The sequence below is a fragment of the Macaca nemestrina genome, chromosome 10 (genome assembly GCF_043159975.1).
Source record: "Macaca nemestrina isolate mMacNem1 chromosome 10, mMacNem.hap1, whole genome shotgun sequence".
In the NCBI taxonomy this organism is placed as follows: domain Eukaryota; kingdom Metazoa; phylum Chordata; class Mammalia; order Primates; family Cercopithecidae; genus Macaca; species Macaca nemestrina.
In genome coordinates, this window is record NC_092134.1 from 86,619,165 (window position 1) to 86,636,571 (window position 17,407).

The following is a 17,407-nucleotide window of genomic DNA, read 5'->3' on the forward strand; positions in this document are numbered from 1 at the left end:
CAAATGCTGAGAGATTTTGTCACCACCAGGCCTGCCCTACAAGAGATCCTGAAGGAAGCACTAAACATGGAAAGGAACAACAGGTACCAGCCATTGTAAAAACATGCCAAAATGTAAAGTCCGTCGATACTAGGAAGAAACTGCATCAATTAACGAGCAAAATAACCAGCTAATGTTATAATGACAGGATCAAGTTCACACATAACAATATTAACCTTAAATGTAAATGGACTAAATGGTCCAATTAAAAGACACAGACTGGCAAATTGGATAGAGTCAAGACTCATCAGTTTGCTGTATTCAGGAGACCCATCTCACATGCGGAAACACACATAGGCTCAAAATAAAGGGATGGAGGAAGATCTACCAAGCAAATGGAAAACAAAAAGAAGCAGGGGTTGCAATCCTAGTCTCTGATAAAACAAACTATAAACCATCAAAGATCAAAAGAGACAAAGAAGTCCAATACATAATGGTAAAGGGATCAATTCATCAGGAAGAGCTAACTATCCTAAATGTATATGCACCCAATACAGGAGCACCCAGATTCATGAAGCAAGTCCTTAGAGACTTACAAAGAGACTTAGACTCCTATACAATAATAATGGGAGACTTCAACACCCCACTGTCAACATTAGACAGATCAACGAGACAGAAAGATAACAAGGATATCCAGGAATTGAACTCAACTCTGCACCAAGTGGACCTAATAGACATTTACAGAACTCTCCACCCCAAATCAAGAGAACATACATTCTTCTCAGCACCACATCGCACCTATTCCAAAATTGACCACATAGTTGGAAGTAAAGCACTCCTCAGCAAATGCAAAAGAACAGAAATTATAACAAACTGTCTCTCAGACCACAGTGCAATCAAACTAGAACTCAGGACTAAGAAACTCAATCAAAACTGCTCAACTACATGGAAACTGAACAACCTTCTCCTGAATGACTACTGGGTACATAACGAAATGAAGGCAGAAATAAAGATGTTCTTTGAAACCAATGAGAACTAAGATACAACATACCAGAATCTCTGGGACACATTTAAAGCAGTGTGTAGAGGGAAATTTATAGCACTAAATGCCCACAAGAGAAAGCTGGAAAGATCTAAAATTGACACTCTAACATCACAATTAAAAGAATTAGAGAAGCAAGAGCAAACACATTCAAAAGCGATCAGAAGGCAAGAAATAACTAAGATCAGAGCAGAACTGAAGGAGAGACACAAAAAACCCTCCAAAAAAATCAATGAATCCAGGCACTCGTTTTTTGAAAAGATCAACAAAATTGATAGACCACTAGCAAGACTAATAAAGAAGAAAAGAGAGAAGAATCAAATAAATGCAATAAAACATGATAAAGGGAATATCACCACTGACCCCACAGAAATACAAACTACCATCAGAGAATACTATAAACACCTCTGTGCAAATAAACTAGAAAACCTAGAATAAATGGGTAATTTCCTGGATACTTACACTCTCCCAAGATTAAACCAGGAAGAATTTGAATCCCTGAATAGACCAATAGCAGGCTCTGAAATTGAGGCAATAATTAATGGCCTACCAAACAAAAACGTCCAGGACCAGACGAATTCACAGCCGAATTCTACCAGAGGTACAAGGAGGAGTTGGTGTGATTCCTTCTGAAACTATTCCAATCAATAGAAAAAGAGGGAATCCTCCCTAACTCATTTTACGAGGCCAATATCATCCTGATACCAAAGCCTGGCAGAGATACAACAAAAAAAGAGAATTTAGGCCAATATCCCTGATGAACATGGATGCAAAAATCCTCAATAAAATACTGGCAAACCAAATCCAGCAGCACATCAAAAAGCTTATCCACCATGATCAAGTGGGCTTCATCCCTGGGATGCAAGGCTGGTTCAACATATGCAAATCAGTAAATGTAATCCAGCATATAAACAGAACCAAAGACAAAAACCACATGATTATCTCAACAGATGCAGAAAAGGCCTTTGACAAAATTCAACAGCCCTTCATGCTAAAAATTCTCAATAAATTCGGTATTGATGGAGCATATCTCAAAATAATTAGAGCTATTTATGACAAACCCACAGCCAATATCATACTGAATGGGCAAAAACTGGAAGCATTCCTTTTGAAAACTGGCACAAGACAGGGATGCCCTCTCTCACCACTCCTATTCAACATAGTGTTGGAAGTTCTGGCTAGGGCAATCAGGCAAGAGAAAGAAATCAAGGTATTCAGTTAGGAAAAGAAGAAGTCAAATTGTCCCTGTTTGCAGATGATGTGATTGTATATTTAGAAAACCCCATTGTCTCAGCCCAAAATCTCCTTAAGCTGACAAACAACTTCAGCAAAGTATCAGGATACAAAATCAATGTGCAAAAATCACAAGCATTCTTATACACCAGTAACAGACAAACAGAGAGCCAAATCATGAATGAACTCCCATGCACAATGGCTTCAAAGAGAATAAAATACCTAGGAATCCAACTTACAAGGGATGTAAAGGACTTCTTCAAGGAGAACTACAAACCACTGCTTATTGAAATAGAAGAAGACACAAACAAATGAAAGAACATTCCATGCTCATGGATAGGAAGAGTCAATATTGTGAAAATGGCTGTACTGGCCAAGGTAATTTATAGATCGAATGCCATACCCATTAAGCTACCAATGATTTCCTTCACAGAATTGGAAAAAACTGCTTTGAGAATTTACATAAAATTTTAGTATCAATTTTATTTGCAAAGGCATGTTTTCAGGAAGTAGTCTGGCTCGTCCCTAGTTTCTTTGGATGTAATTGTGTTGGACATTTTTTATCTTGTTTATTGCAAGAAACTTTTAATAAGCTTGATAGCTTCAGTGTTATGTCCATCCTTTCCCTGCAGTGGCTGACTTCCTGTTGCATCAGTTCAGGCATATTTGTGCCAGTTCCCATATGTTCATGCAGCCCCGAGGCAGATTTGCTGATATGCAGTGGGTTGAAAAACAATACTTCTATGAGCACAACGCTGCAAACAAAGGAAATTATCTTCTAGAAAGACTTAAAAATCCAACAGATATTCCACAAAAGGTTAGATGACATTGATGCTTAGCAACTAGGAGTGGTAAGCACAGATATTAATGGACAGTACACAATCATTCATCTTGACTCTAGATTATAAACTGAACTAAAAAATAAAAATGGATTGCTTTAATATTCCTTTTCCTTCTCGTCTTCTCCTTCAATGGGTTGGAGATGCTAAACTTCTGTACTAACCCAATAATAGTTGGTAGAAATAATGGATATTTAAATTATGTTATCAGGCTCTGGGAAAGCAACTCCTAGAAAATGGGAAGAGGGGCTGGATGCGGTGGCTCACACCTGTAATTCCAGCACTTTGGGAGGCTGAAGCAGGCGGATCACAAGGTCAGGAGTTCGAGACCAGCCTGGCCAATATGAAGAAACCCAGTCTCTACTAAAAATACAAAAATATTAGCCGGGCGTGGTGGTGCGTGCCTGTAATCCCAGCTACTTGGGAGGCTGGGAGGCAGAGGCAGGAGAATTGCTTGAACCTGGGAGGCAGAGGTTGCAGTGAGCCGAGATTGTGCCACTGCACTCCAGCATGGGTGACAGAGTGAAATTCAATCTCAAAATAAATAAATAAATAAATAAATAAATAAATAAATAAATAAATAAATAAAATAAAAATGAGAAGAGATTTACCTCTAAATTTGACCAAAGAAATACCATTAATTAATTAGTGGCTTAAAAGTGGTATAGAAACATGAACTCAGAAGACCTACCAATGCTTATTTCTCATTAAGATGCATTTCATAATGCATCCTATTGTTCTTTGGGTGCCAATGAATCCATATTTAAAGCATGCACACAAAAGCATCTCTCATGCTTCTGAGACAATTGCTGTAAAAATGCACCAGTTGATGGTTTGCTTAAATGGAGCACAATTATCACCAAGTTGCACAGCCTTTTTATCTGTACTGTCACTGCAGGAAATCTCACTGTGTATGTGACCTGAATGCATATTACCTAGTGGAAAATTCCATAAATGCAGAATAGCCTAGAGCACTCAACATCTGCCTTGCTTTTTTTCCTTTTTTTCCTTTTTTCTTTTTTTTTTTAAATCAAACACAAGGGATTGCCAGGGAATAGCTCCCAAAACCATGGGGCCTCTTTATAATCCTCTGTAATTTTTGTCTATCTATATTAATTCTTAAACTGCATCCTTTCAAATTGCTATGCTTCAACCCTGAGGAATGTAAACACGGAGACAGTTTTGAAGCTCTGTTTTCTGGTGGCACACATTTAAATGATTAGCTGAAAGTCAAAAGTTAATGTCACAAAATAGAGAAAACATATTCAATGTATTTTGCCCATAGTTAATAGGCTAAACTAGAGCAAGCAATCTAACATTGCAAGGAAATTTGAATGTGGAGACTTAGTGTTCTTTTATTATCTAAATGTACAGAACAGTAAATATATTTCATTTGCTTTAGCCTCCAGGCAGGATTGGAGGGATTGTGGGGGACCAGATGAAAGAAGAAACTGTGTGGAGATGGACTGTATGACAAAATGTGAGTGTACAATTAGGCAGGGGTGTGAGATGAGTAGACAATTCAGAGCACAGTCCTCAACCTAAAGCGGCCAAGTGCTCATAGACAGCAAGGAAATTCTTTATTTTATAGAAATAAGTTATGAGCTCTCTTGGGCCCCTTCCTTCTCTGGGTTCCATTTCTACAAGTTGCCCCTCCTCCTCCTCTTTTTTACACCCACCCCCTCCTTTAAGTTAATTTGAACAAACATTAACTATAAAGTTTGTAATGTCTTGAATTACCCAATTTTTATGTCTTATGCATTATGAAGCTATTCTCTTGAGTAATTTCATAGAGTCATAAAGTCCAATATGAGTTGAATTGTGTGTCCTGCCAAAAATATGTTGAAATCCAAACCCATAATACCTCAGAATGTGACCTTACATGGGAATAGGGTCCTTGCAGATGTAATAAGCTAAGATGAGGTCATAGTGGAGTGAGGTAGACTCCTAATTCCATATGACTAGTGTTTCTATGAGAAGACAGCCATGTGAAGAAACAGAGATACACAAACAGAAGGCCACATGAAGCTGGAGGCAGAGACTGGAGTGGTGCATCTACAAGCCAAGGAACACCAAGCACTGCCTTTGTTCACCAGAAGCCAGGACACAGACATGGAACCGATTCTCCCCCAGAGCCTCCGAAAGGCACCAGCCTTGCTGACGTCTTCTTTTCAGACTTCTAGCCCCCAAAACAGTGAGAATAGATTTCTTTTGCTTTAAGTTATCTAGTTTGTGGTACTTTGGTATGGCAGCCTTAGGAAACTAACATAATAATATTTTAAAGAAAACTTAATGTTTCTCCTTTTAGATGACAATTCCTTCCATAATCCAATAACAAAAGTGCTTGCTAGCATTTATTACTTGCTGAATACCTGCCAGACACCATCCAGTTTTCCTCGGCAGAACCTACCAGATCACTCTCACAGAAACCAGGCCATCCTGCAGCCCTCCTCAAGTATTCAGTGATTCTGCTCTTGCCCATAGATGCTCCACTCAGCAGTTACAGTTTTGAGTCTCTAGAATGCAGTTCTCCAAACTTCCAAGAAATCCCTCATGGGCTACGTCCATGTAACTAATACATTGCTCCCTGGAGATAGGCCGAGGAGGAAGTCAAAAAGTCAACTCAACATCATCTGGAAAGCATGAACTCAGAACAAAGTGTGTTACTAGATGAACTAAATATTTTATGGCACCAGATATATCCATTGCAAAAACAAGAATAGTGTTTGGGCTGGTACGTTGCTGTCACCTCCTCTGTCAGAGAGGCATGAGCTGAGCAGGTTCAGCTTTGTGTGTCATCCTTTTTCACAACTCCTAGAGCTGACCAATCTCTTTCTGAGAGCAACATGTTTTATTTTTAAGCTACATTAGTGTATTAATCAATCATACAATTATAGTTTGGTCTGTGTGTTAGTCCAGGAAGTACGTGTCAAGATGGGATTAAACATGCATGGATTTTATTAAAGGAAGGAGCTGAGGAAAGCTTGGATAGCCCTTGATCTATGATGCAAGCCTGACCCTGAACGAAGGAGAAAGGGGAAGGGCAGGAGGAAGCATCTTAGACATTTACAGTTGGAGGAAGGTTCATCAAGGCACTGGGGGCAGGATGTGGGGCAAGAAGGGTCACTTGTGGCAAAGTGGGCTGTAGAAATGCCCTGTCTTGCAGAAATGCCTTAGTGTTCCGGTTGCACTCAGTTATGGCTGGGAGCAGCCCACGGGAAGCCTGGCCTCAATACAACATGGTGAATGATTTCAGAGCACGGAAGCTAGAGCCCTTGGTCAATTACGCATCCTGTCTTTTCATGACCCGTACACCACGGCCTGGGAGCCATACTTTTTCTTTAAGGGGACTGACTGCATATCTTAGTAATGTGTTGATTTAAAATTTAACTGCCAGAGGCAATTTCACTTCTCATTTATTGGAAGAAGTCTCATGTGGCATGACCTCCAAGTATTTATAATATCTATCTTATTTTATTCTATTTACTTCTTCTATATCTGTGTGAGTGTATATATTTATATACACACACAATAGTATGTGTTGCTTAATAACAAGAATACGTTCTGGGGAATGCATCACTAGGTGATTTTGTCATTGTGCAAACATCATAGAGAGTACTTGCACAAACCGAGATGGTGTAGCCTACCTACTATACACCTGAACTACACGGTAAAGTCTATGGCTCCTAGGCTACAAACCTATACAGCATGCTACTGTACTGAATACTGTAGGCAGTTGTAACACAGTGCTGGGTATTCATGTATCTAAACATATTTAAACATAGAAAAGGTACAGTAAAAGTATGGTATAAAAGGTTTAAAGTAATGGTATAAAGATTTAAATGGTATAAATATTGAAAGTACAGCAATGCCCTAGGCCTTCATGTTCACTCACCACTCACTGACTCACCCAGAGCATCTTCCAGTCCTGCAAGCTCCACTGTGAGTGAGTAGTGAGTGAATAGGAAGGTCTAGGGTATTATTGTACACTACTGCAGACTTTCTAAAGACTGAGCACTTAGCCTACACCGAATTCGTAAAAAATATTTTTTCTTGCTTCAATAATAAATTAACCTTAGCTTACTGTAGCATTTTTAATTTAACTTTTGCATTTTTTAACATTACGAATCTTTTGTAATACCACTTACCTTAAAGCACAAACCTACTGTAGAGTTGACAAAAATATTTGCTTTCTTTTAGCCTTGTTCCATAAGCTTCTTCGTATATATGTGTATGTACATATATACACATATATGTACATGTACATATATAAAAATATATAAAATATCCCATGTCTAAGGTCAACAAGCTGGCTCTCAGCTTCTCATGTCTAAGGTCAACCAGATGTCTCTCGCATTCCCATGTCCAGTATTTATTTATTATTTTTTATTATATATTTATTTATTTTTGAGACAGGGTGTGTCTCTGTTGCCCAGGCTGGAATGTTGTGGTGTGATCTCAGCTCACTGCAGCCTCGACCTCCAGGGCTCAGCAATCCTCCTGCCTCATCCTCCTCAGTAGCTGGGACTACTGATGCGCACCACCACGCCTGGCTAATTTTTGTATTTTTTGTAGAGATGAGGCTTCACCGTATTGCCTATACTGGTCTCAAACTCTTGGACTCAAGTGATCCACCTGCCTTGGCCTCCCAAAGTGCTGGAATTACAGGCATGAGCCACAGCACCCGGCCACTTCTTTATATTTTTAAAATGTCTTTTTAAAATTATTTTTAAAAATTTTTTTAACCTTTTTTTTTGCTAAGAACTAAGATGCAAGTATACACATCAGTCTAGGCGTATACAAAGTCAGGATCATCAATATCACTGTCTTCTACCTCCACCCTCTACAGCTTGCCTCACTGGAAGGTCTTCGGTGTAATAACACACATGAAGCTATCATTTTCTACAGTACTTTCAGGAACACCTCCTGAAGGACTTGCCTGAGGCTGTCTTACAGTTAATTTTTTTTTCATGAGTAGAGGGAGTAAACTCTAAAATGATGTTAAAAAGAATGGTTTAACATATAGTTTAACATGGTTATTGTGAGAACAGCTAATCAGATAAATCATTCCAAGCCCCAGAGGTTATTTGAAGGGGTGGGGACTGAAGAAGAGCTGTATAGAAAATACATAAGCCAGTAGAGTAGTTGTGTTGCTTATCATCATTATTGAGTATCATGTACTGTACATAATTGTATGTGCTATACTTTTATACAGCTGGAAGCGCAGTAGGTTTGTTTACACTAGCATGACCACGAATATGTGAGTAATGCATTATGCTACATTACGATGGCTACGATGTCACTAGACAACAGGAATTTTTCAGCTCCATTAAAATGGAACGAATGTCTCACACGTGGTTTGTTGTTGACTGAAATGTTATACAGCACATTACTCTGTGTGTGTGTGTGTGTGTGTGTGTATTTACTGTGTGTATATATATACACACACAGTGTGATGTGCTGCATAACATTTCAGTATATATATAGTGTGTATATATATTTACTGTCTATATACACACACACATGCATACATATACATACATGTTTTTAAGATATATTACTGCACTTAAAAAAGAGAGGAAAAGCTATTGGAAGCTAAACACTTCCTGAGATACGTAACTTTCCCCAAACCCATAGTGAAATGGTTCTTAAATAGAAAAGCCCTGTTTTAGTGCACCATATGATATCAGTTAGACATCACACAAATGCACATTCCTAATAGCATCTCAAGGTGAATAAATGATATACTTTATATGTTGCTGCATATATCACATTTAATGAAACACCTAGCTGAGTCTTAAAAACACTTTACTTATCTTTAATAAGAACACATGCTGTACTCAGAAATAGTAATTTTGACGTCTCAGTACTGAGAATGGGTGAAACAAACAACAGTGAACATCATTTTCACAGCATTTTTCAGACAGCAATTTGAAGAAAATGCTGAGCACAGCTCCCTCTGTCTTGTCAGTGAACGTTGCCTGGAGATTTGCGAGAACACAGGCACACGTTGACTCAGCAAGACCAAACTGACTGTACATCCATGATCCTCTGGGAGTGAATTGTTCTTAAAATAATGTGAAATATGAAGCATCCAAGAAGTGAAGGAAGCAGTGAAAAATACCATCTGCAAAATAAGAATCTCGAATTGTTGTCTTGTTTATACTTGAGCCTTCGATAAATTACTTAATTAGCTTCCTCTTGACCCATTTCTCTTTTAATTAGGCTGCTTAAAAAAAAAAGTCCCTGGTAGTTTAGATAGCACAGTTTAATACACATAAAAACACTTTAGCCTAATGGCTCCTTTAATGAAATTTATGTGACAATGTCATTTCAATAATCAGACTTCTATATTTCTCCAGTTTTATTAATCTTTATAACTTGTGGGATATTTTTCAATGATCTGATCTAAAACAAAACAAATATTTTGACCGGAAAAATGAGGAAAAGTATTTTGAATCTTTCTTTGTCCAAGAATCATTTATTTTTTGAATTCCAGAAAACACTTATGCATCAACTTTACTAAAGGTTCATGAACAGTGCAGTAAGTCTAGAATAATCACAATCTAAAAAAAAAAAATCTTCGAGTAATCAGATTTTTGTCTTTCAGAGTCAATAGTCTAATGTTATGGAAAAAATTACAAGTGAAAAATCATAACAACTTCTAAGGTGTGTTTAATGTCAACATCCTTTGACATCTTTAGTTCTTTACAGTATGAACCATGTTAATCAACCACAACATCTTGTGTTATAGTCAAAATGCTCTATTTGCTAAGACAAAAAAATGAAATGAATTATTTTATAATTTTAATGAGAGGAGACACAAAAAGGATTTTGGAATTTAGAAAGTTAACCCTTAGCAAGCCAGAAAGTAGGATAACCAAATTCTCTCAATTAATTCTCTTAGACTTTGCTATACTTCTCAACACATATGGAAAATATACAGCTCCCTAAAGACGGTTGCAGCCTAACATCCCAAACCAATGAGCATTGATTGTGTCCGTTGCTAGGAGGCCACAGTAGCATCAGAAACCTGCTTTCCTCTTATGCCCACATGGTTATCCTGAGAACAATTAATCAGATAAATCATTCCAAGCTCCAGAGGTTATTTGAGGGGGTGGGGACTGAAGAAGAGCTAAAAAGGGAAAAGGACTGCAACACTTCCCCAGCTCCTAAAGCAAAGAGACCTGGAAAGAAGGGAAAGCTAAATTTTGCTGGCACCTCTCTCTCCATTACACACACACACACACACACACACACACACACTCTCATGCTGTTGCACCTTTCTCACTTCTTTTCTCACTGTTCCCCTTGACGTTCACTGAAACTTGACTTTGCACATGTAGAGTGCTTATGAGCTAAAGAGGAAGGACACAGGCAGACCAAGTAGCCTTGAGTCACACATTCCTCCAGGAAATTATCTTTGGGCCCTATGATTTACTGAGCAGGTGCTCAGTAAGCGTATGTCAAATAATTGAAGGCATGCATGCCACCTACTGACATTAGGCTTAATTCTGCCCATTCATCGGATGACGTATCCTCTTTCAGTTCTGAATCATTTCCTTCTGCATATTTGAGAGTTTCTATGCTGCTAGGAATTGCAGCTTTGGGAATTAAACATGATCATCCTGAACCCTAAAAATTCTGGAAAGCATCTATAGAAGCTTGGGTTTTTCCATCATGTCTTGGGCTCATTCCAATTTTGTAAATGACTTCCACCTATTCTCCTGATAGTTCACCTGCAGCTTAAAATTTATGGCCACCTTTAAGTGAAATTTTTGTATAAACGATGCAATATGTGCACCAAAATCCATCAGAAATTGAAATTACATGGTGAGAAAATAAATCACTAGAGAGTTTGTTTGTTTATATATAAAGAGTGTGCCTGTTTAATTTAATGCTCTGTGTAAATGATCAGCTTTAAAATGTAATAATCTATAAAGGATTCCAGATTTTTACATGCTTACATATTTAACATTCAAGAGGCTTAACTTGAATCCAGATCTTCAAGGTTCTGTTCCCACATGCCAGGAATGAAGCAGGTTAGAAGACACTTGTTAATGTCTGCAGTTGAAGGCCATAACGACCCTTTTCTATTCTGCTGGATGCATACTTCCATCATGACCTAGGGTTTGCCTCCTAATTTCTGCCTCCTAATTTCTCAGAGCCTATGACAGAACTTCCTTAACCACCATGCTCTGTGGAGGTACCCGTACAAAAATCCTGTGTCATCTTTCTTGGGAATGACATTATTGCAGGTTCAAGTCTTGTTATGGGTTGAAGAATTGTGTAGCATAATGTTATAGTGCTTAATGCAAATTATACAAAGCAATTAAACATTGATGAGTAAAGCTGTGTCAATAGGAAAATATTTAGTAAAAGAGGAACCCACCTAGATATATTTGTTTCATAAGAGTAAACCTGTTTGTGGCAAGGTTATGCTGGTGCCTTATACAATCCAATCCTTTGAATAACCTTCATGTGCACTTTTTCATAGCCCACATAGTTTCTATGACCATACCTTGCATACTTCTCAGAGCGGAAGGACTGAAACAATATCTGTTGATGGTTCTCACAAGAGCAGCAATAATTTCTTTCCAAAAGGTTTTCCAAAAGTCTTTAAAAATTTGTAATTACTGTTCATTTATTGTAAAATAAGCACAAATTCAGAACTATAAGAAAATTAAAACTCAATTTCACTTCCCAATAATTAACCACAGTTGACATTTATCTAATAGGTTTCTGGATGTTTTTCTAGGCATATATGTATATATTTTCCAAAGATGGGAACATATTGTACATACTCCACACAGGTGTTTATATCCTTGCACTTAAAAATTTCTCATGATATATTTTCAGGTAAATAAATGTTATTTTACAACATCATTTTTAATGATGGCATAGAATTTCTGTGTATAAAGGTACCATAGGCTTAACCATTTTCTACATTTAGCAGTTGGGCTGTTTTCAATAAACAGCACTATCGTAAACATCTTCAGCTTAGTATCTGTTTTCCTTAGGATTAAAATTTCCTTTTGGTCAATTACTGGATATAAAAATGCTGGTCCAAAGCATATACATATTTTTAAGGCATTTGATAATTAGGGTGGCAGCATTTTCTGAAGAAACCTTTAGCTATTAATGACATCTCACCTGGGTTTTTGCAACAGACAACTTGAGAGAAAAATTTTACCAAGAAAATGTTGCAAGTCACTCTATTTTGTACAGAAAAAAAATAGTGGAATCTTTTGGTTTCCAAATGAATGCTTGGTTTCAGGTTAGGTTGAGTATGCCTATAGGAGATATGTTTTAAAAAGAAGGAATAATCTGGGCCCATCGATCGCTGGAAGAATATAGGCACACCAGAAATGCAGAGGGCACTTTAGTGCAAGAGATTGTCCTGGACTTTGTCCTGAGCCATCCAGGATGTTAAAAGTCCCACACTATTGAGTGAGGTCACTGACAGTGACTGGCAACATGACATTAAACTCTCTTCCTAGTTAATCTTTTCCTTTTCACTTCATGGAAGAGAATGAAGCTGCTTAAGAGTCAAATATCAAATCAAGCCTGTACAAACCACCCCAAGCTGAGTAAGTTCAATTGTGATCTTTTAAAACAAAAAAGCCAGGTTTGACTCAGCACTCCAAAAAATCCGGTGTGCATTCAATATAAAGGAGCTTTGTTGAAGGGTCAAGAAAGAAACAAGACTTCTGGTTTTGGCTCTGAGTGTAAGGAGCTTAGAAGTCACCATTCCATCCAAAGAACAACTAAAAAGCAAAGAGAACAAAGAATGAAAAAAAACAACAGCAGAGAATATTCAAGAACTGTAGGACAACTATAAAAGGGGTAACATATGCATAATGGGAATACCAGAAAGAGAAAAAGAGAGAAAGGAATGGAAGAAATATTCAAGTAATAATGACTGAGATTTTTTCAAATTAATGTCAGGTACTGAACCACAGATTGAGGAAACTCAGAGAACACCAAGCAGGGTAAATGCCATGAACAAACAAGCAAAAAACTCAACACTGAGGCATGTCCTATTCAAACTGCAAAAAAAAATCAAAGGTTAAAAAAAGTCCTGAAAGAAGCAAGAGGAAACAAAATGCTTGATGTGTAGAGGATAAAAGACAAGAAATATAGCAACTTCTTCTTGCAAACAAGAAGAGAGTGAAGTGAAGTAATTTAAAGTATGGAAACCTGTCTGGAGATTCCAAGCTGAATAGGAACAGCTCCAGTCTACAGCTCCCAGCATGAGCAACACAGAAGACGGGTGATTTCTGCATTTCCAACTGAGGTACTGGGTTCATCTCACTAGGGCTTGTTGGACAGTGGGTGCAGGACAGTGGGTGCAGGACAATGGGTGCAGCCCATGGACCATGAGGTGAAGCAGGGCAAGGCATCACCTCACCTGGGAAGCACAAGGGGTTGGGGAATTCCCTTTCCTAGCCAAGGGAAGCCGTAACAGATGGCACCTAGAAAATTGGGTTACTCCCACCCTAATACTGTGCTTTTCCAATGGTCTTAGCAAATGGCACACCAGGATATTATATCTTGTGCTTGGCTTGGAGGGTCCTACGGCCACAGAACCTTGCTCACTGCTAGCACAGCAGTCTGAGATTAAACTGCAAGGTGGCAGTGAGGCTGGGGGAGGGGCTCCCGCTACTGCTGAGGCTTGAGTAGGTAAGCAAAGCAGCTGGGAAGCTCGAACTAGGTAGGCTCTACGCAGCTCAAGGAGGCCTGTCTGCCTCTGTAGACTCCACCTCTAGGGGCAGGGCATAGCTGCAGAAACTTCTGCAGACTGAAACATCCCTGTCTGACAGCTTTGAAGAGAGTAGTGGTTCTCCCAGCATGGAGTTTGAGATCTGAGAATGGACAGACTGCCTCCTCAAGTGGGTCTATGACCCCCAAGTAGCCTAACTGGGAGGCACTTCCAGTAGGGGCTGACTGACACCTCATACGGCTGGATGCCCCTCTGGGACGAAGCTTCCAGAGGAATGATCAAGCAGCAACATTTGCCATTCTGCAATATTTGCAGTTCTGCAGCCTCCACTGGTGATACCCAGGCAAACAGGGTCTGGAATGGACCTCCAGCAAACTCCAACAGACCTGCAGCTGAGGGTCCTGACTGTTAGAAGGAAAACTAACAAACAGAAAGGACATCTACACCAAAACCCCATCTGTACGTCACCATCATCAAAGACCAAAGGTAGATAAAACCACAATGATGGGGAGAAACCGGAGCAGAAAAGCTGAAAACTCTAAAAATCAGAACGCCTCTTCTCCTCCAAAGGAAGGCAGCTCCTTACCAGCAATGGAACAAAGCTGGATGGAGAATGACTTTGACGAGTTGAGAGAAGAAGGCTTCAGAAGATCGGTAACAACAAACTTCTCCAAGCTAAAGGAGGATGTTTGAACCAATCACAAAGAAGCTAAAAACCTTGAAAAAAGATTGGATGAATCGCTAACTACAATAAACAGTGTAGAGAAGACCTTAAATGACCTGATGGAGCTGAAAACCATGGCACAAGAACAACGTGACACATGCACAAGCTTCAGTAGCTGATTCGATCAACTGGAAGAAAGGGTATCAGTGATTGAAGATCAAATGAATGAAATGAAGCAAGAAGAGAAGTTTAGAGAAAAAAGAGTAAAAAGAAATGAACAAAGCCTCCAAAAAATATGGGACTATGTGAAAAGACCAAATCTACATCTGACTGGTGTACTAGAAAGTGATGAGGAGAATGGAACCAAGATGGAAAACTCTCTTTGGGATATCCAGGAGAACTTCCCCAACCTAGCAAGGCAGGCCAACATTGAAATTCAGGAAATACAGAGAATGCCACAAAGATACTCCTCAAGAAGAGCAACTCCAAGACACATAATTGTCAGATTCACCAAAGTTGAAATGAAGGAAAAAATGTTAAGGTCAGACAGAGAGAAAGGTCGGGTTACCCACAAAGGGAAGCCCATCAGACTAATAGCAGATCTCTCGGCAGAAACTCTCCAAGCCAGAAGAGAGTGGGGGCCAATATTCAACATTCTTAAAAAAAAGAATTTCATCCCAGAATTTCATATCCAGACAAACTAAGCTTCATAAGTGAAGAAGAAATAAAATCCTTTACAGACAAGCAAATGCTGAGAGATTTTGTCACCACCAGGCCTGCCTTACAAGAGCTCCTGAAGGAAGCACTAAACAAGGAAAAGAACAACTGGTACCAACCACTGCAAAAACATGCCAAATTGTAAAGACCATCAATTCTAGGAAGAAACTGCATCAACTAATGAGCAAAATAACCAGCTAACATCATAATGACAGGACCAAATTCACACCATAACAATATTAACCTTAAATGTAAATGGGTTAAATGCTCCAATTAAAAGACACAGACTGGCAAATTGGATAAAGAGTCAAGACCCATCAGTGTGTTGTATTCAGTAGACCCATCTCACATGCAGAGACACACATGGGCTCAAAATAATGGGATAGAGGAAGATCTACCTAGCAAATGGAAAACAAAAGAAAGCAGAGGTTGCAATCCTAGTCTCTGATAAAACAGACTTTAAACCAACAAAGATCAGAAGAGACAAAGAAGGCCATGACATAATGATAAAGGGATCAATTCAACAAGAAGAGCTAACTATCCTAAATATATATGCACCCAATACAGGAGCACCCAGATTCATAAAGCAAGTCCTTAGAGACGTACGAAGAGACTTAGAATCCCACACAATAATAACGGGAGACTTTAGCAGTCCTCTGTCAACATTAGACAGATCCATGAGACAGAAAGTTAACAAGGATATCCAGGAATCCTTGTTAATCCTCAGCTCTGCACCAAACAGACCTAATAGTCATCTACAGAACTCTCCACCCCAAATCAACAGAACATACATTCTTCTCAGAACCACATCACACTTATTCCAAAATTGACCACATAGTTGGAAGTAAAGAACTCCTCAGCAAATGTAAAAGAACAGAAATTATAACAAACTGTCTCTCAGACCACAGTGCAATCAAACTAGAACTCAGCATTAAGAAACTCACTCAAAACCACTCAAATACATGGAAACGGAACAACCTGCTCCTGAATGACTACTGTGTACATAACGAAATGAAGGCAGAAATAAAGATGTTCTTTGAAACCAATGAGAGCAAAGACACAATATACCAGGATCTCGGGGACATATTTAAAGCAGTGTGTAAGGGAAATTTATAGCACTAAATGTCCACAAGAGAAAGCAGGAAAGATCTAAAACTGACACCCTAACATCACAATTAAAAGAACTAGAGAAGCAAGAGCAAAAACATTCAAAAGCTAGCAGAAGGCAAGAAATAACTAAGATCAGAGCAGAACTGAAGGAGATAGAGACACAAAAAGCCCTTCAAAAAATCAATGCATCCAGGAACTGGTATTTTGAAAAGATCAACAAAATTGATAGACCACTAGCAAGATTAATAAAGAAGAAAAGAGAGAAGAATCAAATAGATGCAATAAAAAATGATAAACGGGATATCACCACTGATCCCACAGAGGTACAAACTACCATCAGAGAATACTATAAACACCTCTATGCAAATAAACTAGAAAATCTAGAAGAAGTGGATAAATTCCTGGACACATACACTCTCTCAAGACTAAACCCAGAAGAAGCTGAATCCCTGAATAGAACAATAACAGGCTCTGAAAATGAGACAATAATTAATAGCCTACCAACCAGAAAAGTCCAGATTCAAATGGATTCACAGCCGAATTCTACCAGAGGTACAAAGAGGAACTGGTACCATTCCTTCTGAAACTATTCCAATCAACAGAAAAAGAGGGAATCCTCCCTAACTCATTTTGTCAGGCCAGCATCATCCTGATACCAAAGTTTGTTAGAGACACAACAAAAAAAGAGAATTTTAGACCAATATTCCTGATGAACATCGAAGCAAAAATCCTCAATAAAATACTGGTAAACTGAATCCAGCAGCACATCAAAAAGCTTATACACCATGATCAAGTTGGCTTCATCCCTGGGATGCAAGGCTAGTTCAACGTACGCATATCAGTAAACGTAATCCAACATATAAACAGAACCAAAGACAAAATCCATATGATTATCTCAATAGATGCAGAAAAGGCCTTTGACAAAATGCAACAGCCTTCATGCTAAAAACTCAATAAACTAGGTATTGATGGGACGTATCTCAAAATAATAAGAGTTATTTATGACAAACCCACAGCCAATATCATACTGAATGGGCAAAAACTGGAAGCATTCCCTTTGAAAACTGGCACAAGACAGGGATGCCCTCTCTCACCACTCC

The 17,407-nt window shown here is 38.7% G+C and overlaps 1 long non-coding RNA gene across 3 annotated transcripts in view; it reads left to right on the plus strand.

Annotated features, from left to right (window-relative positions):
* Positions 1-5,148: 5,148 nt before the first annotated feature.
* Positions 5,149-17,407, plus strand: part of LOC139356782 (uncharacterized) — a 92,636-nt gene continuing 80,377 nt past the window's right edge. For all 3 annotated transcript variants that reach the window (XR_011609209.1, XR_011609210.1, XR_011609211.1), the window contains exon 1: positions 5,149-5,287. This is a non-coding gene — a long non-coding RNA (uncharacterized lncRNA). The remainder of the gene's footprint in view (positions 5,288-17,407) is intronic.